The sequence below is a fragment of the Hemicordylus capensis genome, chromosome 1 (assembly GCF_027244095.1).
Source record: "Hemicordylus capensis ecotype Gifberg chromosome 1, rHemCap1.1.pri, whole genome shotgun sequence".
In the NCBI taxonomy this organism is placed as follows: Eukaryota; Metazoa; Chordata; class Lepidosauria; order Squamata; family Cordylidae; genus Hemicordylus; species Hemicordylus capensis.
Window position 1 is genome coordinate 190,143,083 of NC_069657.1, and position 27,519 is coordinate 190,170,601.

General features: G+C 44.5%; 1 long non-coding RNA gene across 1 annotated transcript in view; it reads left to right on the plus strand.

The window, feature by feature from the left end:
- The window catches only part of LOC128339569 (uncharacterized), a 42,756-nt gene extending 15,405 nt beyond the window's left edge, over nt 1-27,351 (plus strand). Inside the window, exons 2-5 of the long non-coding RNA XR_008313096.1 lie at nt 3,037-3,127; nt 19,243-19,309; nt 23,259-23,295; nt 26,092-27,351. This is a non-coding gene — a long non-coding RNA (uncharacterized LOC128339569). The remainder of the gene's footprint in view (nt 1-3,036; nt 3,128-19,242; nt 19,310-23,258; nt 23,296-26,091) is intronic.
- The last annotated feature ends 168 nt before the right edge of the window (nt 27,352-27,519 follow it).

Genomic DNA, 27,519 nt, shown 5'->3' on the forward strand with positions numbered 1-27,519 from the left:
TGGTTGTAGGCAACTAGTAAAGGAGGCAAGATAGGGCTGTGGAATTGTACATGCAATTGGCTGATCCACTAGAGCTGAATCAGAACTGTGTGTGTATAGACCTGGTAAGAATATCCATAATAGTGCCAAACAGCTATACAGAAGGGGGAGCAGGGAGCAGGATTTAACCCCCCTGCTCCCACCTCCACCAAACAACTGATTGGTGCTATATCTAATTACGCGATCACCCCTAAGCATGTGAGTATAGCTGGTGTTATTATGTTTTTAGTGTATAATTATTATCCATGTGGGGAAGAGAGAGAGTTTTATTGGTGCTATATTATTTTAAAGCAAAAAAAGAAAAAATAGAAATGGCGTCTTAAATTCAGATTTTTTAGGTTTATGATGTGCAAATTAGTTAATATTGCCTGCTTTATAGAAGAACATTGTTCAAAGTGTAGTGATAATTCTCATCATACTTTATTTTTGCTTTGTAGTGGAACAACATTGGCTTCAAGGCATATTGTTTGGTTTCAGAATAATATTTGGCAGCCAAATTTTACTCAGCAGTGTTCAACATACCTCCTTCAGAAGACAATCTGTGCAATCATTTTTTCAATGTGTTCTTCACCTGAGTTAATCTTTCACTCAACTTAGGTTGGGTTGATCTTTCACTTCACCCGCATATGCACCTTTTGTTAGTATTTTGCATTATTCAACGTGTGTCAAGATCTTGGTTCAATATATATTTTAGAAGTCTAAAGGCTTGATGATTAATTTAGTGCTCTTCAGAATTGTGCTCCGTACCTACCAGTATAAATCTTGTGGGTTTCCACTTGCAACTGTTGCTATCTTTATTGTTCCTTCATGTTTATGTGCAACACAGCATGTTCATAACTTCAGATTTCTTCCATCAAGAACACAGGAATTTATACAACCATTAATGAAATGGAAAACATTTGGGATTCAGTAGAATCAATTTAAAGCTTTTGGTTTGGAAAGAAAGCCCAACAACCTAAAAGAGTCTCTTGCAGTCTTGCAAATGCTTTAAAAAACACACACAAACAATTTTATGGTGCCTACCATCTGGGAATCTGTCAACATATGGTACAGTTATTAGCCAGGCTTAACAGCTGCCTTGTGTGCTAACCTCCTCAATGATTAAAAAAGGCAACAATATCCGGTATGGCCATCCGATTCAGCCATTTTAGCCCAACAGCACAAACAATCCTGTGCACAGTGCTTTGTATGTCTGCAAAACCTCACTGAATATCATTTTTAGGAGGATACGTTTGCTATAAATTTAAACCTACTGTAAACCATTTGCATTAATCTCACTGTTGCGGCTCCCCTCAAGCAACCTTAATAACTTTAAGAAGCAGTAATTTTTGGCTGATCTGAGAATTACTTGGAAGAGATTCTTGTGCTTCCACATAACTACAATGCCAATAGTCCTTTACTATATATTGTAACTATATATATATATATATATATATATATATATATATATATATATATATGGATATATATATATATATATATATATATATATATATATATTGTGTGTGTGTGTGTGTATACACAAATTGAGCATAGATATATAATGGCAAAATGTGATGCCAACCTTCCAGCTAGGAGGAGGTCTTACCACCCAGAGCAGCACAATTTCCTGGTGAAGCAGGGAAGCTTTAATTTTTGGTGCCCTCCCCTTCCACAAGAAGCTACCTGGCCACCCAAAAATATGTTTCTGGGGGTTGTGCAGCCATCGGGGACACATTTTTGCATAGCCCAGAGAGCTTCTTGGGGAAGCGGGGAGGGTCAAAAATTGTCACTTCCCCACTGCACTCGTGCAATTAGTTGGGAAGTTCAGTTAGACTATTCTCTCGCTGCACCGGCACATCCTTGCCCTGAATGTCAGCCACAGTTTTCAGATCATCTGTAGAGCTATTGTGAAATATCTGGGAACTCTGGAACCTGCTGCAGATATGGCAAATGGCAAGTTTTCACCTCTGCTGCTCTCCTATATGCCATTGAATTGCTTATTTTGCTGTGCTTTAGGCTGGATTCGAATCAAAATAACCAGGCATTTGGTTGTGTGTAACTACTCTGTTTTGTTTGCTTTAATGTCTCATTTTTAATTATTTAATTATATTTTAAATCATCTGTAGATGTCCTAGAGTCTGCTGCTTGAGGCATTATAGAAATACAGCATAATGATAGAGTATCTTTATAGAGCTGATCTAAACTCCCCTCACATTTTCCCATCAAAATGCCCTCTATAAAAGTATTGTAGATACAAGTGATGTTCAATTTATAATATATTTTGTATTGTACCCAGGGTCACCTCAACTTCCTTACCAGCCACCCCACCCCCCCTGCTTCATTGGCCCAGACACTGCCTCTTTTCTTCTTGTGCCAAACTCACCTTCTAGCATGCCCTGCCATCTTGGTGGCCCATGCTGCTTTTTTCAGGGGCAGCATCCTGGCTGGCCTCTCTCTCTCTCCCCCACCCCCTACTACTGCTTTAGCATCAGAGTAGCAGATTGTGCAACAAAGTTATGGGATGTGGAGAACATCATCTCGACCCCCAGCAAAACTACCTGTAAGGATCAGTGATCATGTTGGGATAAACCACCATCTGCAAGGACCAACCCAAACTCACAAAATAGTCAGCCTTTGAGTTCCACAGATTGCCATACTGTGAAACTCACAAGAGATACGTCATGAAAGGCACTGTTCCCTTTGTCCCTGTTTGTGCCCCTGCCCCAGTGGACGAGCATGGATACCTTTATCTTTATCTGCAATATTAATAGAGGCAAAGTATTCACTTCAGAGAGGTTTTTTCCCTTCCCTTCCTCTCATTCATTTGCATGCAGATAAGCGGTGTGCTCTCATCCTCCGTTGGGTAAATGTCTTGAGGGGCTATTTTTGTCCAGTACTAGAGGCAACATATGATAATATGTCAGCATGTGTGAGCAGAGATAGTGTGTCTTGTCATGTGCTGATAGGCTGTACTTCACTGTAAAAATGATGGCTTTGTCTTTCTCACTGTCACAGACTTACTTAACAAGTTGTGACTCTGGTTCATCACAAAAGAACCTGTCATCCCCAGACTCAGGCCTTGAATGTCCTTTCATCTTCTGCACAGGTAAGGTCTTTTATGTGACATCAAGCAGAACAGTAACTCCAGAGACTGTGGTGCTGACGATGTATATATACATGAACAAAGGGGTTTCTTGGCATAGGCCCAAGCTTCACACCTTAGATTAGATTACGGGGTTGGCAATGAGGGGGTAGGGGAGGGACATATGAATGTTTTTCAATGCTGGTGATATGACACAGAATATAATTAGAAAAGAAAGTGGCAGCAATCAATTGTGTTTAGGTGATAATTTATTTATCGGAGTGTTATTCTGAGCAACTAATAAATTAATTAGCACCAGGGCCTTGTGAACAAATACTGTGCTACTGCACTTGATGATGATGATGATGATGATGACAACGATGACAATAATGACGGGAATCCATATGTTGGAAGAATCCAAAAGTGTTGTGGATGATTTCATTGTTTTATCTTCCCTCCAGCCATATCATAGTTAGTATTAAATCTTTGTGATCAGTAGATAATTTAGCACAGTTTCTCCTAGAGTTTTACAAGGTGGCAGTTCAAAGAAATGGCTTCCTTCTCTAAAAAGGAAAAGAGAAAAGCCTGCAGCATTTCTAGGAGATGCCTATATTAAATAGGTATATGGGTGTGGACATTAAGTGGTTTGTGCCAGTGGCGCTGGGTCAGAATTGTCCAGCCAAAGTATCCTGGGCATACCTTTCTTACTTCAGCACTTTGCATGGCCATGGGACACATCATACTGCTGGAGTGGTGGTTCTGCAGACCAAATTAAGCTCTCTCTTTTTTAGTTTAATGCATGAATATTTCATGAACGGTTTTCATGGGATTGAATTTGAACTGCAGCTCTTATGTACATCTGCACATTTCTTCCTAGGGATTTTGCAGTTTTAGGTTTTCAGGCCACAAGCTAAGCAAAGTCCTTCTTTTGAGTTGTTAAGTGAAGTCAGAAACGTCTGCCATTGAGAGACACACAGGTCTGCAGGGCATATGGCAGCAAAAGGAAGAAGAAGGTCACTACTGAACATAAGCATCTTTTGGCAGGATGAAATTACAAGGAGTGGCAAAGAGGGAAGATGGACTGCTCAGAGAATAAGGAGTGTAATATAAGCTTGCCTTTATGATGTGTGCTGTTTTATTTCTTGGAAAGGAGCTGAATCTGCAAATGTTTCTTCTAGACAAAGCCACCATTTCCAGTTTCAGTCAAGCAGGGCAAATTGATTTCAGTAGCAAAAAACAACATTATGGAATATGTAAACTAGTAATTCTAAGCACAATAAATGGAGCCTACGTTTGGGTTTAAAAACAAAACACAAAACATGGTGACTTACCTAGGAACCCCTCCTGTTTGCAGTGAATTATTATTTCTTGTTTACACAGTCAGACAGATGTTATTGACTGGTTTGTTTTATCCAGACATCGAGTCCTTCCCAAGGACCTGGAATAGCTGAATTTTATTATCAATATTGTTGGTTATTATAGATATCATTGCAAAATATAGGCTGTTCCCAGTAAAGTTGCTTTTTGTAATTGGCTGGTGGTGATTTCTGTGGCCCCAGTGGTGTTGAGGTGCTCTTCAAGTTGTTTTGGAATTGTACCTAGGGTGCCAATTACTACTGGGATTATTTTGGTCTTTTTCTGCCACAGCCTTTCAGTTTCAGTTTGTAGATCTTTGAATTTTGTTCTTTTTTCTATTTCTTTTTCTTCTATTCTGCTATCACCTGGCATTGCTATGTCGATTATTTTGACTTGTTTTTCTTTCTTCTCAACTACAGTTATATCTGGTGTATTGTGTGGCAGATGTTTGTCTGTTTGTAGTCAAAAGTCTCAGAATATTTTTCCTAGGGACACCAAAATGGGTTGGGTGGTAGGGCATGATGTATTCTACCTATCAGGTGACCCACAAAAGGAATGAGGGAGCAGGAGATTTTCAACAAATTTTTAACCTTTCCCAAAAAAACCCATTGGATTCTATGGAGATTTGGGGGAAGCTTTAAAAAAAAGTTAAAAATTCCCTGCTTGCCCATTTCTTTTGTGGCTTGGGTGGTAGGTAGCACCCAACACGTCATACCACCCAACCCCCTTTGGCATCCCTAGGACCTACCCATGGGGAACAATAGGGTATTTAAAGTTCCCCATTGTTCCCTAGAGCTGAAACAAGCAGAGTGTGCAAATTTTGAAACCCTGCCTTGAAAAACACTGCAGAACAGAAGCACACAGTCCCTCCCAACTCAGAACACAACATTTTGCAAATTACTTACTCAGTGCTGAGAAAACCACAAAATCAAACCTTCCTTCCATCCTGCCTGCCTGCCACAGAAAGACAGGAGGAGCAGTCATGGCCTGATGGACCAATGGTCTGACAAAAAACAAAGCTTGTAGACTCTTACCATGGGAAGAACTCTTCTTTCTTCTCCAAAATAAGTGTACATCCCTGCCTGCCTGTGTGTGTGTGTCTGCATAACACCATGGCCTCAGATCCGTGCTGGGCACCAGTTGACAGCCTGATGCATGAGTCAGGACACCAGTTCATCTCATCATCAGCCATGGCAGTGATGTGTGTGACTGCGTGTATCAGCAGCACTACTGGGCGGATTGACACATCTGGGCTTGGGGTTGGCCAGGGTGGGGCAAGCTGCCAGTGGTGCTGCAGTAGATGGAGGTGACAATGAGTCACTCACCCTCCATGGCCAACTTGGGATAGCCCAGTAGGGGGAGGATGGCCTTCAGGAAGACCGGCACATCACTATGTCAGCATCCATGCATGTACAATGGGGTGTCACCACACCCCTGGACATGGAGAACACCCTCTTGCTCTGGGTGCTGGTTGACAGGCATGAGAGGAACCATCCGGCAACCACCATCATGTCCGGCCAGACTTGGTGATGCATTGCCCCAAACTGGATCACCTCCATCTCCTGACCCAGGCCACACAGAGGCCCATTGCACATGCACGGCAGCTTCTAAAATGGCCACCACACCGGCAAGGGGGAGCCTAAATGGCCAAAGAATGGCTGAACTGGCCAGTTTTGGACTTAAAGGAGGCCGGTGGGGGGAGGGGGAACCTCCGTGGACCCCCTGCCACCTTGGAGAACACCTCCAGAGGGGGTAAGTTTTTAAAAAAATTAAAATAAAAAAAATAAACTCCTGTCCAACCCTGAACCACCAAACCGAACCGGTTTTAAACTGAACCGAAACTGTTTGCACATCCCTACCTGCCTCTCCTTGAACATACAGGTACATGCTTTGCTCCAGTAGAAGAAAGCTGCTATCTTGTGGCACTACCACTGCACAAGAGCAGCTGTGGCAGCAGCAGAATGGCACCCAGCACCTGCAGCGGGGATGTCTTGCCTGGCTGTAGCCCCAGCAGGGCTAAGTGCATTCCGCAGGAACAGGTTCAGAGTATGCTCCACCCAACAGAATGACAGAAATTGAACCTGCTTGGCTGCTTTAGTTACATTGGCAGCATTGTCAGTGACCATGAAACCTCAGTGAAGGTTTGGCTGCCCAGACAGCCATCCCCTCACCTAATGAGCCATGGCATGATCCATGGCCTGACAGCTCATCTGCCAGATGGTCAGTGTCCAGGACCTGCACATGAAGCTCAGCTCACCTATGCTTTGCTGCAAGGGAATGGCTGGTCATGCCACCATCAGCAGATGTCCTCTCACTCCAGAAGGGAGATCCTGGGCACAACTGCATCAAGGGAGTCGACTCAGGGAGTAGGCCCCTCTCACCACTACCACCAGCATCACCCTCTCTCTGCCTACCTATCTGCTCCTCGCACCCTTCCAGATCTTGGTTTTTAAAAAACAATTAATCCCTAAGTCTGATGGGGGGGGGAGAAGAAGAGCCCCCTTTAAGGAGTTGTGGGACCAGGGGTGGTCTATTTATACTTTGTGTGCCACACACAGTGCTATCTACAGCACTGTGGTGCACACACAGAAGTGAGAAAAAATAAATCCCCCCAAATAAAGAAGCAGGCTTTATTGGGGGGGGGCTTTTTTGGAGGGGACTGAGCAACAATGGGGCAAGTCTAAGGGAAAGGGAAGCAAAGGACAGGGGATTACGGTGTCCACTCTAACCTTCCAGCCCTCCTGTCCTAAAATACTTCCACTACCCACCCAATCCTTCCCCCAAAGTAGGCCCTATTTAAAGATGTCTACGGTGTTACCTGACCAAGGCTGGGGCGGGGGGGGGGGCTCACTTATCTGGCATGTTCAGCTGAAGTCTGCCAGGTGTTGCTCTCAGAAGGCACTTTTTGGCTGAGCAGATATTGGGACTCAGCAGGTGAGGAGAGGGAAGGTGGGCACCAGTCAGGCACTCACCCACCCAAACAAATCAAAACAAAAACAACCCCCCAAAAGGGAGAGAGCCTGGCAGGCTCAGCACCAGACAGAGCACACCGGCTTACACAAACAGCAGCAGCAAAGTATGCTGCTTGGGGCTGCAAAAAAGAAAAACAAACAAGCACAGCATCCCAGTTATTAAAGCCACTGGGGGTTTCCAGAAAGAAGGGAAGAATGCATGGAAGGAAACAAAAGTTCATAGCAGCACCTGGTTAAAGCCACTGGGGGCGGGTGGTACAATTTTTTTTAAATAGGGGAGATCAGCAGGACAGCACCCCCGTTATTAAAGCCACTGGTGGCTGGCTACAAGCAAGAATAAGAAATACAAATTAAAACAATTTCAAGCGGCACCCAGTTAAAGCCACTGGGACAGGTTCTCTCTCTCTCTTTCTCCCCCGCCTCTCTCTCTATATATACATATATGAATGAAATAAAAGCAATTATTGGCAGTGCAAATTAAAGGGTGGGGGGAGAGAGAGATAAGTTAGCAGGCACTCTATTTCTCTCTCTCTCTTTCTCTCTCTCTCTTTCTCTCTCTCTCCACTCACTGGGCCAGGTAGGAAGGCCCAGACTACCACCACCAGTCTCTGCTCTCAGTGCTGCTGCTGCATTCTATCTCTGCTACATCTCTTCAGAGGCACAAATGGCTCTCTATCTCTCTGCCTCCAAGCAGCCTCTTCAATACATTTTGTAAATCCCTCCTTTGGCCTGCCCTCCTTCCTGTTCTCTCCCCGTAGCCAAAAGGGGCACAGTTGCTCATGACACTTGATTTGAATGATAACAAACCAACCAAGGAGGAAGGAGATCTCAAGGCAATCAGAACCAAGTGCCAGAAAACCTATCAGCAAGGGAGGAAAAAACAGGACTCAAAATGACGCTCAAAATTACTCAAATGGATTCGAATTTGAATCAGGGTTGATTCAATTTGAATTAAGATCTGGCCCTTTATTCTAGGAGTGTTTCAATTTGAGTTTGAATCTCTCAAGTCACCCCAATTCACACTCAAATCAATTAGACTCAAATCGATTTGCACATCTCTATTGCATATGTGTTAACATGTCAACTGTGTTGCACTTCAGGGTAAAATGTAAAGTTGCACAAACTCAGTTGCACCATAGGACACCCAAGATTTCTAATAGGGATGGGCCCGGACCGGTCCGGAGGCCATTGAAAAGGCCTCCGGACTGGTCCGGACCGGTCCTGACCTGGGTGGTTCAGTTTGGGGTGGGGGGTACCTTTAAGAGTGGCGAGAGGGTTTACTTACCCCTCCCGCCGCTTTCCAGCTTGGCGCCATAAACTTACGAGTAATTGGGGCGGCAGGATACCTCCCTGCCGCCCCTTCCCCAACATTGTTTGCAAAACCTCCCAGGAGTGCATTGCATGTGTGCACGCACGTCACAGAGACATGAAGCGTGCACTCGTCTTTGTGAGGTGGGCGTGCGCGCGCAATGCACTCCTGGGAGGTTTTGCAAACAACGTCGGGGAAGGGGCGTCAGGGAGGTACTGACAGGGAGGTGCCGCCCCAATTACTCATAAGTTTACGGCGCCAAGCAGGAAAGCGGCGGGAGGGGTAAGTAAACCCTCCCGCCGCTCTTAAAGGTACCCCTCACCCCAGTGCTGGACTGCAGTTGGCGGTTCTGTGCACACCCCTAATTTCCAATGCGCATCCAGTTGCCCAACTGTGTTTGTGCAATTTTACACCAGAGTGAGACTGCCCTGGGGCACAACATGATCAACAGTGTGAACATTCACACAGGGGCCAGCTGTCAGCATGCCTGTGTGATATGTCCGCCAGTGTAGTTTAATAATATTTTTTTTGACAGTCACAATAACTATATCAGTGTTGTCTGCAATGGTCAGATAATCACCTTAGGAAAATTAGAGTAATTTTCTTCTTACTACCAAGTAGTAACTTAACTGCTTACCCATTGGAATTAAGAAGACATATCGGGCATTGCCTTAGTTGTCCTTTTAATTTCAATGGGACTAGTCTGAGCAATTTTCCTCACCAAGTCAGCCCTTATTTTTAAGCAAAGGGAATGGTGCCTTATTGTGCATACTTAGTACACACAGGAAGAACATAAAAGAAGCCCTGTTGAATAAGACCAAAGGCCCATCTACTTTTGCATTGTGCTCCCCATGGTGGCCAATTAGATACCTTTGGGAAGCTCACAGAGAGGGCCGGAAGCCAAATAGCCCTCTCCTGCCATTGCTCTCCAACAAATAGTATTCAGTGGCATACTTCCTCTGAACCTGAAGGTATGACATAGCCACCATGACCAGTACCCATTAACAGACATATTCTGCATGAGCATCTCTAATCCTCCTTTAAAGACATATAAGGTAGTGGTTGTCACCACAACTTGTGGCAGAAAATTCCAAAAATTAGTCATGTGCTGTGTGAAAAGATACTTTATTTTGTCCAAGGTGAATCTCCTGCCAACCCATTTCATCGGTGGACCCCTGCTCTAGCATTATGTCACAAGTGCAGACCCAACTCAATTCACTGGGGGACTTTGGACCAGTCAGTATCTCTCAATCCAACCTACCTCACAGGGCTATTGTAAGAATGTAAAAAACGGGGGGAGGTCCTGGGAGGAAAGGCAGGATAAACATGCAAGAAAGAAATTGGTTTATTTGATTATAACAATAATCAGTGTATAGAAACAACAAACTGACCAGAAACATAGGTGCTCATGAAGAATAATTCATGGTCTTATAGTCAGAATCATGGTGCTCATGGTCTTATAGTCAGAATCATGGGAGGGGGCTCTTCCCCCTCCAATGGTGATGTAGCTTGTAGAGAAATAGGTTTGGGATTACTCCTTGCCACTAGCATTGTCAAAGCAAGTCTTGTCTTACTCATGGTGTGTTTGTGTGTGAGATTGGTGTGGTGTTGCCAAAACAGCTTGTTTTGGGGCTTCAAATAGCACCCTCTATGTGATTTGGAATTGCAGGCTTGCAACCTCCATCTTGGATACCTGAGCTCATGCGATTGTGAACTCTGCACATGCCCATATTTGGCACACTATGCAATATTGGTGGCTTAACACAAGCAACCATGGGGCAACACTGCCCAAATTCAGAAGAACAAACAACTGTAGGGAGCCCCCCATGACATCTCTTGGAAAAAGGAGGAAGCTAGCAAGCAGACCTGGGCCAAAGAGACCTTCACAAGAGAAATAGCTAACTCCCTTCCTTGGCAATGGGATTAGCCTTGCTAATTGCTCCTACAACAAGCCAGATAAGTATAGCACACCCGAGTCTCCCATCAAAATATAAATGAGCTGGCAAGGACCCAGAGGTAGGATCATTAACAGGAAAAGAAACCCATCTCTCTCCCATGAAGAAGTGTCCTGGTCTCAGATAAAGCTTTTGGGTTCACCCATTCAGTGATCCATGCACACCTCTTGACCAGCCATTCCATCTTTTGTTTCTTAAAGATCACACCCACTTGATTGGTTCATGAAAACATGAACTTCTTTGTTACACATGAGTTTCAGCCCCTGTAGTCAGGGAGCATGACTTATGCATTGCCCCAGTGCATGATTTCACCTATTTGTACTCCTGACCCAAGCACATGGTTGGGAAAGGAAAACACAACAGAGAACTCAGAGAAGGACCCCGGAGAACACCCCTGGACTTATCCAGGAACCAAACACTATCCTGGTTCCCTAGCCCACGTGTGGCTACGCTGTACCACTCATCTCTTCTTTTTCCTGCCTTTCCACTTTTCCCCTGCAAGGAGATCTACCTGCACACTCCAACCTGCAAATGTACCCAATTCACCAATGATGTGGGTTTGGTAATATTAACTGTTTGTCCCTTTAAATCTCCTTGCTCCCTTCTCTCTCCTCTTTCAGTCTACATCTGGGTCCTTTCTCAAGTAAAGCCTTAAGCTGATTTATTGACAATTCGGACCTTAAGCTAAAATGCCTCTAGGTGAGACTCTAGTTAATGTAGTTTTTATCTCCTCCTCACCTTGCTTGATCAATCTTTTTATTTTCCTATACAGTGGTCCCTCGACTTACGAAGATAATCCGTTCCGAACGCACGTTCGTAGGTCGGAATTTTCGTAAGTCGAAAAGCGCATCCACAGAGGTCCGGAAACATTCGTAGGTCGAGGAAACCGCATCTAAAAATTCGTAGGTCGAGGAAGCCGCATCTAAACCGGCAATGACTTCCGGTATTTTTTGTCGTTCGTATGTCGAAATCTTCGGATGTCGAGTACTTCGTAAGTCGAGGGACCACTGTACCCTGATTATCTCCAAATAAATCTGATTGCACCACATTTCTGTCATCTCATCATTTCCAGACCAAAATCTTGCACAAACTGATACTGTAATGAACTGTTCCGTATAGTCATACTGATTCCCCACACTAGTTCAGAAGTACCAATGGAGTGTTTAGCCAGCACTCCAGAACAGTTTTCTTAACAGTGGTAAATGGCTAGATGTTGGCTGGTTTGTATAACTGTTTTCATTGTCTCATGAAAACCAGGAAGTCCAGTCAGGGGTTAGATAACCTATGATATAAACATGACTAAATATTCTGGAAAAGGCAGAGCATCTTCTTTGCATTCAAAAAATCGCATGTTTAATCTTTGACATCTCCAGGCCAGTCTAGGTGAAGATCCTGTCTGAAGCCCTGGAGCGCTGCTGCCAGTCAGTGTGGACAATAAAGACTAAGCTAGATGGACCAGTAGTCTGACTCCGTAGAAGGCAGTTTGAGGCAGTGTTAAAACGAGAGGACTGACCTCAGGCTGCCTTTGATGAAGAACAGACCACTGTCTCTTGGAGACCACCTGGAGGGCAGACTACCATGAGTTACTTTTTTCCCCCCCAAACCAGGAGGGAAAAGATAGAATTCCTTGTGTCATTAAATAATCAGAGCCTGACATCTGAATGGAGATCTCAAAGGAACACAGGGGAGGGGAAGGAATACGAGCAATGGAAAAGACTATGAAGACATTTGTAAAAGTAGAGACAGGTGAAATTCTCTGTATGGAGGACAATTCATCAGAATTGGAATTGCCTGTTCTCTCTAGGTATAAATCAGAGGAAAGGCCAACAAAACATCCACTGTTACTCCCCACACACCTCTGGCTCTCTAATCTCTAATGCAGAGATGTTGCTGAACACTACATTTTTGTATCTCCATGGGAGAATTTATAGTAATACGTCCCCTAACTGCTAGTCAGCTGTGACTAGCAACCCTTTGGCGATGGCACACTCTCTCCCTCTCTGAAAACCTGACAATGGCTTGTTATGCTTCAGTTCAGTCAGTGATGTCTTATGGGCACCAGTGTTCCTCTAGCTACAACTCCCCACTCACTGAGGCAGCAGCTGTGTGTGTATGCGCACGCGCACACACACACACCCCTCTGCTCCCTCCACTGAAAATTTAAAAACTGGTCAGCTCATGCTCACATAAACTCTACATATCAGAGCACATTCAAAGCTCCAGACTGTACCATCTGAGAGACAGTCAAACTGACCACTCTATAAATATTCAAAACAAGGGAAAGGTGGTGATGGGTAGGGATGTGCACAAAAACGGTTTGCCCAGTTCGGTTCAAATTCGATCCAGGTTTGAACCAGGAGGGGGTGGTTCGATTTTGGTTTTGCTCGAACCTCCCCCTGGTTTGGTTCGAATTTGAACCATTTTGAACTGGTTCAAACTGGTTCAGACCGGTTCGGACATCCAAAAATGGGTAGAGTAGGCACCCTCTGTGCACTAGGCCACCACTAACTCTGGGCCATCCCAGCACCCCACAAGTGGCTTTAAGGTTTTTCTCCATAGGGAAGAATGGAGGTTTCAGCAGCCCCATAACTGCACTTGTAGGGTGCTGGGGTGGACCAGAGCGAGGGTGCCAACCACCCGCATGAGTTGCTAACCCATGGGGTACTGGGTTTTGTTTTTTCTGAAGTGTTCTGAGCGTAGATTCTTTGGTAGCATATAAGGTTTTCAATGACAAACCATGAATCCACTCTCATTGCTAACCTTAAAGACACAATCACTTAAAAAGCAGCCTTTTGCCCAATTCCTTTCAAATAATTCTGATAGCTTCCTTGACCACCTTGGGAAGAACCACCCACCACACTCTGCTCTATGACACCCCACCCGCCCGCTGACGTGAAGCGATACATTTGCTGCAATCCTCATTATTCGCTATGAGGAATTCAAAAATACTTTAAAAATTCATCAATAATCGGAGGACTGTCCGATTACCTTGGGATTTTTAGGGTGGTAGGCATCCCTGAGTGCCTACCACCCACCCCACTTTTGTGCCCCTAGGTGCTACACAATAGGGGATAATGGGCTGGTTTGGATCCCATTATACCCTAAGAGAAAAATAATTAAAAATATTTCAAATATTCATAAAGAATCGTAGGAGTGTCCGATTGCTTTGGGATTTGGGTGGTTGTTGGCACCCATGGGTGCTACACAATAGGAAATAATGGGATGGTTCAAATCCCATTATACCCTATGAGAAAAAAATAAAAATAAATTTCAAAAATTCATAAATATCGTACGAATGTCCGATTGCTTTGGGGTTTGGGTGGCAGGTACCCATGGGTGCCAGCTACCACCCCACCCACTTTTGGAGGTCCAAACCAGTTTGAACCAGTTCAAACCAGTTCAAATCAAACCACCCCCTGTTTGGTTCGAATTTGAACCTGCAGCTCGAACCTGATGGCTGGTCTGGTTCGAATTCGAACCTTCAAACCACCCTGGTTTGAATTTGAACTGGTTCAAATTCAAACCGGTTCGCACATCCCTAGTGATGGGATGGTTACTCACTATGCATTAATAGTCAAGGTCAGACTGTGGCTGTGTCCGAGACACACACCCCTTTGGGCAACTTCAGCTGGTGCACCAGGTGTAGCTGTTCCTGGGAAAGACTGATCTGGCCACTACTCTGCATGCATGCATGGGTCATATCCCAGCTTGATTACTGCAACATGCTATACATGGGACTGCCATTGAAGAATGTTCAGAAGCTGCGGCTGGTGCAGAATGCTTCCACCAGGCTTCCCACGTATGGAGCAGATTACTCCATTTGTATTTAACTTGTGTGGGCTACCAGTTTACTCCTGGCTCCAGTTCAAGGAGCTACTTTTGATTTTTAAAGCCCTAAATTTTTAAAGCCCCTGCTAACTGGGCAAAGAGGCACCTTTTACCGTGGTGATTCTCTTTATTTAGCAGGGGGAGAGTAACTGGCCCTATTCACCCCCAGCACAGTACCTCCAGTGACTGTTGCTGGTGTCTATTTTGTGTTTCTTTTTAGATTGTGAGCCCTTTGGGGACAGGGATCCATCTTATTTATTTATTATTTCTCTGTGTAAACTGCCCTGAGCCATTTTTGGAAGGGCGGTATAGAAATCGAATTAATAATAATAGTAGTAGTAGTAGTAGTAGTAATAATAATAATAATAATAATAATAATAATAATAATAATAATAATAGGCTTGGGCCTGGGCAGAGTACCTGAAGGATATTGGAATGCACAAGGTGTCAGTAATTGGGGTTTGTCACTGAGTATTTAAAATTGTATAATACAAGTTAATATGTAAGTCATGATAAAAGGTTAATAGATTACTCAACCTGAGGTTAACTGATGGAGGTGTCAGTGTGTAGATAATGAGGCTGTTCTCACACCGACCCTAATCCAGGCTAGGGAAGTCCAGCCTGGGTTAGGCCATGCTTGAGAAATGCTGGGATCAGGCCCAATCCTGGTGAGGCAGCACCGCCTAGCTCAGCTTTTCCACTTGGCTTTTATCTGGGGTCCAAAGGCTTGAGTGAGCCCTTAATCCAGGCTCTCGGATTGTCTGTTTTCTGGGGCTGCATTCAGCCCCAGTGGACACAGATTCCCCCAGGAGTGCCTGTCTCCTGGGGCAACCCCCCAATGCACATGTTGCACGGTGCATTGTGGGATATCCGTAGGATGGGATGTAGTCCCAGCCCTCAGAGCGCCACACTGCACCACACAGCACATATCATCTGGGAGCACAGCCCACACTCCCAGCAACATTTCAGCAATCGTCTGGGAAGAAGGTGAGTTGGAACAGCCTTCCGCCCACATGCCCACTCCCCCTGGTCATGCGAATGGCCCCTACCTGTGGTAGCAGTTAAGACAGATGGCCTCAAAGTGGACGTACATAATTATGTGATGTTAAGGGGCTGGACATTAAATAGAGCCTACTGCACTTTTTGCTGCCTCAGCCAGAAGATAACAGAGGTACGAATGCACTCCCACGACCTCTCCCTGCACACACCTTTGTTGAAGGGCTACCTTCTTCCATATATATCCACTCTTCAGTTAAGGTCATCTGGGGAGGCTCTTCTTTGGGCCCTCATGCCTGTTGACGTGTGGCTGGCACTGGGACTGGGGACATGGCCTTTTTCCTAGTTGTGCTCAGGTTGTGGAACTCCTCCCACCAGGCCCGCCTTCCGTGGTTGCCATTAGGAGAGTCACTAAAACCATCTTGATGCACTGGGCTTATGGCCTTGAGTGGGGTGGGAGGGATCTGGCTGTTCTGAGTTGTACTGCTGCTCTGTGGTTGCTTTGTAGGGCTTGACAACTGTTGGCACTCCAGCTGATGTTGAACTAAAATTCCCATCATACCCAGCCACAATTTATTCAACCATAGCTGGAGTGTCAAAGATGCCAACCCATGCTTTAGTATGTTAGTGATGGTTATGGATTGCGTTGGGTTATTTTAATTGTCTACACCGCCTTGAGTGTGTCTTCTGAACAGAAAGGCTGTCTTGAAATTGTTAAGTAAGTAAACAAACAGGCTTGAATAAATAGAGCATGTGCTGTTTCCCCTGTATTAATTCACACTCAGGGTAGTCTTTGAAAGAACTGAATTTGGCATGAATGCACTTATTATTTTTGGATTTCACCCTTCATCTTTCTTACCTCAGGTAACTACCATTTCAAAGGGAGCTCAAGCTTTTTGTATTGTTCCTCGTTGTGCTGTGTTTGCAAAGAAGCAAAATCATTCTGCTAGGAAGAGCTGTTTGTTTCTTTCAGTTCCCTTGTCTGACTGACAAGGTAAATGGGACTCTCAAAATAAAACAATTGCCAGTGAAGGGTAGCCTGCTGCCTCCTTGGGCTTCTCGCCATCTGCGGTGATGGAGCGAGAAGAAAGGTGCTCTTGCTCGTCTCTTGTTTTCTGCAAGGTAGTGATAAACCTGACAATAGTCCCCAGTGACCAGTCAGAGAGTGGCGGTGCTTTCATTGACCAGCTGTCTGCAGTTGCAGTAGGTAGAAAGCCTCAGGGGGAAGAGAGAAACATTTACACAGATGACTCCCTTGTGTTTGCACCCCCCCCCCCCGGTAGAATTTTCAAGCACCTGTAAATGGTGTGCTGTCTGGGATCAACTTTAACAAAGATCATGGCATTGTCACTGTGTATTTGGAAGGGATAGACGCCTAGAAACAAGCATCAGTTTCTGCCTCTTTAGAAGGAACAAAATGTGCCTGATCTTCACTTTGCTGCCTTATTCAGTCAGACAAGGGGCTCGTTTGGATGAGTTCTGACAAAACCTTTGCATAGTGGGGAGTGGGTCATGCCCTTGCCCTGCCTAGTGTTGCACATGCACCACATGACTCACCTCCTGGCCCACTGAACATCCGCACGTCGGACATATCTGCTTAAGGTCTACACACTTAAGTTCCAAATAAACATGCAGGTCTAGTCCATAAGGTTATTTCCCCATATTTATGTGGGTAAATGACCACATAGTCTGGTCTGCATAATATAATACTTGGCTGCAACCTTAGAAAAAAATTCCATTTCCTGGAAGCACCTATACCACTCAAAGAATTAGAAGGAACGTGCCTGTGTTGCGACCTCCAGAATGAAGATAAGTCAAGTAGGCAGATGGGGTTGACTCCCATGGCTTGGAATTTAGAAGGAATTCATTTCCTTTTCTTTGAATTTCCTTCTGGGTCCTTCTAGACTGGCACTGGTGTTGATGAAATGGATTTTTTCCCCTGAGGCTCCAGCCATGAATGCAGCATCAGGTTACCTTACGATCCCCACCAGATGTTAAGGTCATCTGAGGAGGTCCGTTTCCAGTTACCACTGGTACATCTGGTGGTGACTCAGAGGCAGGCCTTCTCTGTAGCTGCTCCTGGGCTGTGGAATGCACTCCCTGCAGAAATCTATAATTTGAATTCATAATTGGCCTTCAGGAGAACCCTCAAAACCTATCCGTTTGGCCTGGCCTTCTAGGGTTTTTAATTTGTTGTAAACGTTTTAAATTTGCTGTAACCTGGTTTCCCAGCATTTTTTAACTGTTTTGAATGTTTTAACCATTAATTGTTTTATGGTGTTTTATAGTCTCTTTTTAATTGTTAATTGATTTTAATTGTTTTGTTTTAATCTAAACTGCCCTGAACCATTCTTTATTTGGAAGGGCGGTATAGAAAGTGAATGAATGAATGAATGAATGGCCAGTCTCTGAAGCACTGAGGAAACAACACAGAGGAAGCAACACAGCCTGTCCTCTGCTCCCCACTCAGTCACAAGGATAAGAGAAGGAGGTGTGGTGAGGATCCAACAGAGCTGTTGGATATCCAGTGGAGGCTGCCATGACAGCAGGAAGCTTCTGACTGTTGAAGGTCGCGATGACAGCAGAGACCATTCCAAATACCAGGAAGCTCCCTGCTGTTATGATGGATGGAATTCTGCTCAGGGGCATAGGAAAGCTGGTATCACCCCAACACCACCACCACCTTTGCACTCCCTCCACGTTTACCTCAACACCACCACCTTTGAGCCCTCCTATGCCACCACTGCTGCCACCTTTGCACACTCTCACAACTGTTGCCTTTGTGCTGCCACCACTGCCACCTTTGCACCAACAGCACCTATCTGGGCTGGACTCTCAGTAAGGGGGGGGGGCCAGGTGTCCCAACACCAGTGGCCAAGGAACATTTACCCCCCATGTTCAATGATGGCTACACCACTGGTTCAGCTGATTCCTGATACAGGGTAAGCTGCATCAGACAGATCTCTTATACCTGGCATGATACCCAGCCCTAATGTACCTTGTGAGAAAAGAAATCTCTTTTAGTAGACCAGTATCTGCTATGTAGAGCAAGCAAACATTCACCTTCAAAAGCCATAACTTCAAGCAGAAGACCTCTGTGTAGCTCAAAAGTTGCACTTTTGTTTAACAAGGAAGATGGTGGCTACTTTGAGTCTCTCATTGACTAAGACTAACACAGCTCTACCTTTCTATAGCAGGGCTGTGCAGCTTCAGTCCTCCAGCTGTTTCTTTCTTTTTTACTACAACTCCCATCATCCTTAGCCACTGTTGTTAATAGAAAGGGATGATGGGAGCTGAAGTCCAACCACAGCTGGAAGGCTAAAATTGTGCAGCCCTGTTCTATAGCAACACATATGGTACAGTGACTCCTTCTATGGATCATCTTGACTGGTTACTCTGACACATCTCGTGATCTAAGAACATGTGGCCATTATTGTACTCTTATGATGGTTATGAACAGGAACGGCCTTACCTCAAATAACATGACACAGTTATTTGAGGTGGTAGCTTCTTAAAGGGGAACCATTTTCCTGCTCCAGTTCCATTCCTGAGTGTCAACTCCCTTCTGGGGTGGAGGGTGATGGCATTCTGACATGCCACTTAAATATGTCTAAGGCCAGCATTCATAAAGAACAGGAGAGTTGGTTCTGAAAAATAAAGTACTTTGTGGCTCTGTTCATGAACATGTGAATGTGTAAAGCTCACCCTCTTATCTGTTTCTAGAGTCCGAGGTCACGTGGTACCACCACCTTGCTGAAGCTAAGCACGTCTAGGTCTGGTCAGTACCTGGGTAGGTTACCATCTGGGAAACCCATGTATGTACCTTGAGTTTCATGATGGAAGAAAGTCATGATACTCTTTGGGGTAGTTGGCCAGCTGGCTATTTTTTGTAAGTGAATCACTGGGTGATGGGGAAAGGGGCCAGTGTTCCCTGTAGCTAGGGATGTGTAAACTGGCTTGACGTCGAGCCAGTTAGACATAGAACTGATTTGGTTCGACTGTCCGGGGTCAAACCAAACAACCCCCTGTTCGGTCTGACCCCAGACCGAATACTCCCCGAATGTTTGGGAGGTTCATGGATGTTTTACAGTGAAAAATGAAAAATATATTTTTTAACCTTACTCCCTTCCAGGGAGTTGCTGGAGGCAGTGGGATTTGTGTGTGTCCGTGGAGATTCCCCTCCATCCACCTTTACTTATGTCCCTCTCCGGCCGGTTCATTCGGCTGTTCGGCCAGTTTTTGGCCTTCTCCTGGCAGCCTGGTGGCCATTTTGGAGGCTGCGAGTCTGAGCAATTGGCCTCTGCGTGGCCTGGGCCATGCAAAGGACAATTGCATAGGCGCATGAACTCCAAAATGGCCACCGGGAGAAGGCTGAAAACTGTCTGAACAGCTGGCTGAACCAGCCAGAGGGGAGCATAAAGAAAGCTGGCGGGGGGAGGTGGAACCTCCGCAGATCCCACCACCACCACCTCCAGCAACTCCCTGGAAGGGAGTAAGGTAAAAAAAAGTATTTATTTTTCACTGTAAAACATTCGCAGCCCCCCCTGAACAGAACTGAATGGGGGGGTGTTCAACGGAGTGCTGGACCGAACTGGCCAAGTCGGGTTCGAGTCCAGTCCAGACTCGAACCGAACCGGGCCAGTTGGTTCTGTGCACATCCCTACCTGTAACAGGGATTCACAGATGTTGCTGACTCATTGATTAAATGCCATCAAGTCAGTGTCGACTCTTAGGTGGAGATTCTCTCCAGGATGATCTGTCTTCAACTTGGCCTTTAAGGTCTCTCAGTGGTGCATTCATTGTTGTCATAAGTGACAACATACACCATCTACTTTGCTGCTGGTCGTCATCTTCTTTTACCTTCAACATTTCCCAGCATTATGGACTTCTCAAGGGAGCTGAGTTTTCGTATAATGTGTCTGAAATATGATAGTTTGAACCTAGTCATTTGTGCCTTGAGTGAAAATTCTGGATTTATTTGTTCTATGATCCATTTGTTTGTTTTCCTGGCTGTCCATGGTATCCTCAAAAGCCTTCTCAGCACCAAAGTTCAAAAGTGTCAATACTTTTTCTATCTTGCTTCTTCAAAGTCCTGCTTTCACACCCATAGAATGTCACAGGAAAAACCATTGTCTGAACAGTTCTAATCTTTGTAGGTATAGACACGTCACAGCATCTAAATATCCTTTCCAAGGCCTTCATTGCATCTCTACCAAGTGCTAATCTGCGGCGTATTTCTTGACTGCTGGATCCTTTACTGTTGATGGTTGATCCTAAAAGACAGAAGCTATCCACCACTTCAATGTCTTCATTATCAGTCCTGAGGCTGGTTGCTGTACCTTTTGTCATTAGTTTAGTCTTCTTGATATTTTTTTCCACTGTGCTCCTTGACTTTCATTACTAGAGCTTGAAGATAATCTGCATTCTCAGCTATCAGAGTGGTGTCATCAGTGTAGCACAAGTTAGTGCTGTTGCTTCCTCCAGCTATAAAACCACGCTCATCTTCCTCCAATCCAGCTTCTCTCAGTATATGTTCAGCATATACATTGAATAAATAAGGAGAAAGTATACAGCCTTGTCTTACTCCTTTACCGATCTGGAACCAGTCTGTTTCACCATGTTCCTTCTGGACTGTGGCTTCCTGTCCTGTCTATAGGTTTCTTATGAGAACAATGAGATGTTCTGGGACACCAATTTTCCTAAGGACATTCCAGAGCTTTAGATGGTGGGTGCAATTGAAGGCTTTTCTGTAGTTAATAAAACACATATTGACTTCTTTCTGGTATTCTTTGGCTTTCTCAATTATTCAGCGTGCATCAGCAATGATGTCTCTTGTTCCTCGGTCTTTTCTGAAACCAGCTTGAACATCCGGCATTTCCCTTTCCATGTCGGGCTCTTATCTGCATTGGATGATCCTGAGCATTATTTTGCTAGCATGTGAAATTAAGGATATTGTGCGATGGTTTTTGCAATCTATTCAGTCTCCTTTCTTTGGTATGGGTATGTAGACTAACCTCTTCCAATCTGTTGGCCATTGTGTCATTCTCCAAATTTGCTGGCATAGTTTGGTTAGAGCCTTGACTGATTCTTCTTCTGTTGCCTGTCATTTCTGTAGCTATTCCATCAATTCCTGTAGCCGCCTGACTTGGTAATGACCTGAGTGCTGATCTAACTTCATCTTCCCAAACTAGAGGTTCTTGCAACTAGGGAATATCTTCTAGAGTATCTTGGATGTTGCCATCCCTGCTGTACAGATTTTCAGTATATTCCTTCCATCTCAGTTTGATCTTCTCTGAATCAGTTACTATCTGTCCTTTGGCATCCCTTAACATATCAGTTCTACGTTGGAACCTCCTTCTGAGTTCAGAGATCTTTTGGAAAACCTCCCTTGTTTTTCTGTGTCCATCCTCAAGGTCTTTACAGATGCCATTCTAATACTGCTCCTTGTCTCTTCTAACAGCTTTCTGAAATTCCCTTTTAAGTTCCTCCATGAGGTCTTTATCTTTTTTTACTTTGTTGACTACAACACCCATAATTCCCAGCCAAGGGCCATTGCAGCTAGGAATGCTGGGAATTGTAGTCAACAACATCTGGGAATCTCTGTTACAGGGAATTCTGAAAGGGGCCCAGAAGACACTTTGTTAACTACTCTGGATGGCTCTAATTCTGGACAAAACTGCCACTGAGAAATGTGACAGAGGTACAGAGGCACATCCTTCCTGTCTCCTGGAAGATAGGCATGGGAAGGTGTAGGATTACCTGATCTCCCTTTGCCCCATGTCAAGTCAGTGTGGAAAGAGCAGGCAAACTGCCAAAGGAGGGAGACTCAAGACAGGGTTTTTGACAAAAGTCTGAAACAGAACAGCCAAGATAGAGAGCTGAAGCATCTCATGATGCAGGGACTCTCTGATGTAACCTGCGGCTGACCTCTGATATTATCTTCTGTCTCCATCCAAATTCCACCAATATATTTGTGTAAATAAACCAAATATTAAAGAGATGCAGCTGTGTCTGCAGCGACTCTCCTTCCAAAGGAAATCAGGCTGTGAAGCCTTAGAACTTGGTACTGCTTGGGGAAATGGGGTAACCAGAGGCAGCATGAACAACGCAATGGTAATAAATAACTATTTCTGCACATACTTGATTCTGTGAAGCAAAAACACTGAATGAAACAAAACCAAGGTGCAATTCTACTAGAAAAGTAGAATCCAACATTTAAGGTAAGTCATGTCTCCATTTCCAAATCCAAGATTGTTCCTGGTGGCGGGTACAGGGTGGCGGGGAGAAATAAAATAAGAGCATGTTGCTTTGTGTCAGTTTTAAAAATTGAACTATTCCCCAACCACCAGTTACAGAAAATGCAAATATTGTGGACAAATTATCTTCCATATCTTCTCTCATGATCTGTCTTTATCAATTTACTCTGTCTACAATATTCTGATTGTAGGATCTACTTAATATATAGAAGGAACTGTGACATCTCAGAGTAGGAAATAATTGATGTACAGATTTAGAAAATAGTCCCTGAAGATGTCATAACTCATTTATTCAATTCCAGCATCACATGGAAATTATGACAAAATTTGCATGTTGGGAGCTTGCATGGAATAGATGCAAATTCAGTGTCGTGAGACATGAAAATCACATCTAGGCACAAAAATTGGGTTTTTTTAATCTTAGTTGGAGATTTTAAAAAATAGTGAAATGTCAAAACCCACCCCCTTTTCTTTGTTCCCCAGATTTTCTTTCAGAAAGCAAAGTTATTTGTGTTTTATGGTGAGTTTTTTGTCATTTGTACATTAGCTATTTCAACTGTCTCATGAGTAGGGAGGCTGCTGGAATCTGAGGAACATTACTATATGAAGTAATAATATTTGCAAATTCAAAGAGATCACAGTTTGTAGGCATGAAATGTTTCCCAATCATAGCAAATAATAAGAGGTTAGCTGGGTATTTATAGAGATCAGCACTGCTGCGTAGGATGAACACACAGAGTTCTGGAGATATATATATATATATATATATATATATATATATATATATGAACTTAATTCCTAGCCTTAAAGATTTATGCACAACTGCAAGAAGGCAAAGAACTGTAGAAGCGAATATAGCTAGAACTGCAGACAGGAACAGGCAAAAGGGCCTAGCAGCAACCTGACTGTTCTGCTTATCAGTAGCAAAACCATGCTAATACTTTCCTACCAAGCAGAAGATGTGTAGGGATCCCATGTTACCTGGTTGCCTGTGTGGCCCTGTAGAGTCCGGCAGGGAGCATGGTGTCCTTCCTTTGGGAGCAGGGGTGAGATGGTTCCAGGTTGGTTGGGTCCCGGTGGGGTTGAGTAAGTGGGACAAGGAGAGCTGCAGAGAACAGCTCCAGTGGGGCTGCCATGTTGGGAGCGGCAGGAAGCAGGAAGGGAGACCAGGAAGGGAGCAGGCCTTGGAGTAGGCTTTAAGCCCTGTCAGTTCTGTATTAGGCCATTTAAAGCCAAGGTAGCCAATGATGAGGGCTGCTCTTGAGCATGGGAGCTGGAATTCCCCTGGAGAGGGAACCAGTTGGACATAGCAAGCCAGGAGGAGGACTAAAGTAATGAAATAAGCTCATCCCTTGGCTTACTCTGAGGCTGAACTTGGCTGTTCTCACCCTTGGATTCTGGAGTTGGAAAGGGCCAGGGACATACCTCCTCCCCCTCGGAGCATGATAAGATGAATATGTTTGCGTTGACACAGCTGGTTATGTGATGGCTAAAAATGCCATTGGTATTTAGGTCTTTAAGTCAGGGCTGTACAACTTCAGCCCTCCTGCAGATGTTGAATGACAATGCCCATTATCCCTGACTATTGGATAATGTGGTTGGAGTTGATGGGTGTAGTAGTCCAGCAATAGCTGGAGGACCACAGTTGTGCAGCCCTGCTTTAGACAAATCACCAGTTAGGGATTCCACATCATTCCCACATGATGTGGAAGTTAGGGATGTGCAAACAGGTTTGACATCACACGTGTTCAACATTGAACCTGTTTGGTTTGACCGTTCGGGGTTGAACCGAACCATCCCCTTTTCTGTCCGACCCTGGACTGAACACCCCTTGACTTTTTTTTGGGGGGGGGGGTTCCGCAGATTTTTAAAAATACAATTTTGTTTAACTTACCCCCTTCAGGGGAGTTGTTAGAGGTGTTGGGGGTGTTTGAGGAGGTTCCCCTTCCCCCCACCGGCTTCCCTTCATGCTGCCACTGGCCGTTCAGCCAACTCTTCAGCTTGTTCAGGCCTTCCCCTCCAGTACTGTGGCTGTTTTGGAGGCTGCCGTGCCTGTGCAATTGGCCTCTGCATGACCCAGGTTCCCTCTCCAGGGGAATTCCAGTTCCCATGCTCAAGAGTAGCCTTCATCATTGGCTACCTTGGCTTGATCCAGGCCATGCAGAGGCCAATTGCGCAGGTGCAGCGGCCTCCAAAATGGCCACTGTGCTGGAGGGGGAAGGCCCAAACAGGCTGAAGAGCTGGCCAAATGGCTGGTGGCAGCATGAAGGGAGGCCAGTGGGGGGGTGGGGAAACTTCATTTAAAAATAATGTTCGTGAACCCCACCGGACTGGACCGAAATGTGGGGAGGGGTTCGAGGGGGTGCTGGACCGAACTGGCCTGGTCCGGTTTGGGTCCAGTCTGGACTCGAACCAAACTGGACCAGCCGGTTCCATGCACACCTCTAGTGGCAGCCCCTTCAATTTGCAACCATGTGGATACTGCTCAGTGTGACAAGCCACTCCAAGGAGCTCCCACATGCTTCCATGATTTTCACCGCATGATCACATAGTGCTGGCCCAAGACTTCTTCTGCTTGAAGTGAAACATAATGTTGCTAACTCCAATTGAAGCTATCCCTGTCAAAGACAGACAGATCCCCACCCCCAGGGAACTTTAGTTTTACCTTTCTCCCATCATGTGTGGAAGACTGGTGGTAGTGGACTTCTAAATACCACTTGCTAAGAGGACAAAAGCAAGAGAGGGCTATTGCTTCCCAGAGAACTCTGATTGGCCACTGTGTGAAACAGTTAGCTGGACTTTGATGACATAGGGAATTGCCTTATACTGAGTCACACCCTTGGTCCATCTAGTCCAGTACTGTCTATATTGACAGGTTTCAGACAGGAGCATTTCTCAGTACAGGGGATTGAACCAGGGGATCTTCTGTATGCAAAGCAGATGAGCTTTCCACTGAGCTATGGTCCTTCCCTTTGATGGGCCCTTGCTGCTGATCCAGGAGGGGTCTCCATTGTTCTTATGGAATCAAGTTGAATCAAGTTGGAATCAAGTTCTTATGGAATCATTTGTCCAAAATGATCCAGTGGAAGGTGGCTTCTGCAACTACCCTACCTTGGACCAGTTTAATTTTGCACTTGCCAACAAATTGTGGCTAGTGAGCTTTTGCTTGTGGGTGAATTCAGATAGTCTGTTTTCGCCAACTGATACTAATTTTCCCCATCACCAACTGGAGAAAACATAATTAGACTGTGTGAATGGGTCAAAATAGTTGTATGTGCTGCTATTTCCTCTTTCTGCTGATTTTTTTTGCATGCAGGAAAGGATGTCAAATCAGGATTGTCCCTGGCGATATAACAGTGGTCTATGGTTAACAGATTACTTTAATTGATTTTGATGTACCCCAGAAGTACTTTGAGTCAAAACCTAACACCACTCTGAAGAGATACATCAGCTGCTGCAAGTAACACTGTTTTCTGTTGGTAGTTGTTCTATATCTTTGGGAACCACACCAGGCATTTACCTGATGGAAAGGTTGATGGGCTGTCCCTCTAGAGCAGGGCTGCTCAACTTCAGCCCTCCTGCAGATGTTGGCTTACAACTCCCATAATCCTTGGCTAATGACCACTGTGGCTGGGGATTATGAGAGTTGTAGTCCAAAAACAGCTGGCAGGGGCCTAAGTTGAGCAGGTCTGCTCTAGAGTGACTCTCTCTTCCCAAAGGACTTAAAAGGAGCATCCGATTCCGAACTAGCCATTATAACAGCAAGTAAATCATCTTGCCGATGCACAGTATTCACTGATAATTATTATAAATTGCTGAGAACAAGCGGATCCCTTTCAAACGTCATTTTGGGATAGGAGTGGAAATGGAATGTCATGCAACGTGTATTAAATTAATAGCATGACTGCTCGGTTGAACAGGATGCAGATTATAAATTAGGAGTCAGTAATTTAAAATCATTCACTTGCTTGTCTTTCAGCATAATGGGCTAATCATATATATGTGCAGAAGTAATGCATTGGCTAGGCTTCAGATAAGGCAACATAAGGAATAAGAACACCTTCTCCACCCATGCTAAGAGCATTTTTACCTTTCTCTGAAACAGATTTCTTTCCAAGTTCCATTGATTTAAGTGTTTAGAAGAATGATGACAATGTGATTGTCTTCCCATTTACTGTCCTTCATAATTACTAGTTCCTGGCTGGCACAGCAAGAATGCAAACCCTTTAGAGAGGAGCCAGTTGTGACTGCGGTGGATCAGTTCCATGATCTAGTCAGGATTCCAGAAGACCCTGATTTCAGCCAGATAGTCTATCTCGAGTGGTCTTCTACTAGATTACTTGACCAGAACAACCTGCGAGTACTAGATGTCTAGATGGAATCAGAGACATTGGCTGACATCCAGTTACTTAATAATACCACTCAGGAGCTATTTTAAATGACTTTAACTGAAATTTAAATTTTAAATTTCAATGTGTGTTTTTATCTATTGTGATTTTTATCAGTTTTTATGAATTTTAAATGTTGTATATTTTATATTATGTTTTAATTTGTACACCACCTAGAGATATCTATATTAGGCAGTATAGAAATTCAATAAATAAATAAATAAATAAATAAATAAATAAATAAATAAATTTCAGTCGGACTAAACCACCTTAAGTGGCACAGTGGGGAAATGGTTGACTAACAAGCAGAAGGTTGCCGGTTCGAATCCCTGCTGGTACTATACCGGGTAGCAGCG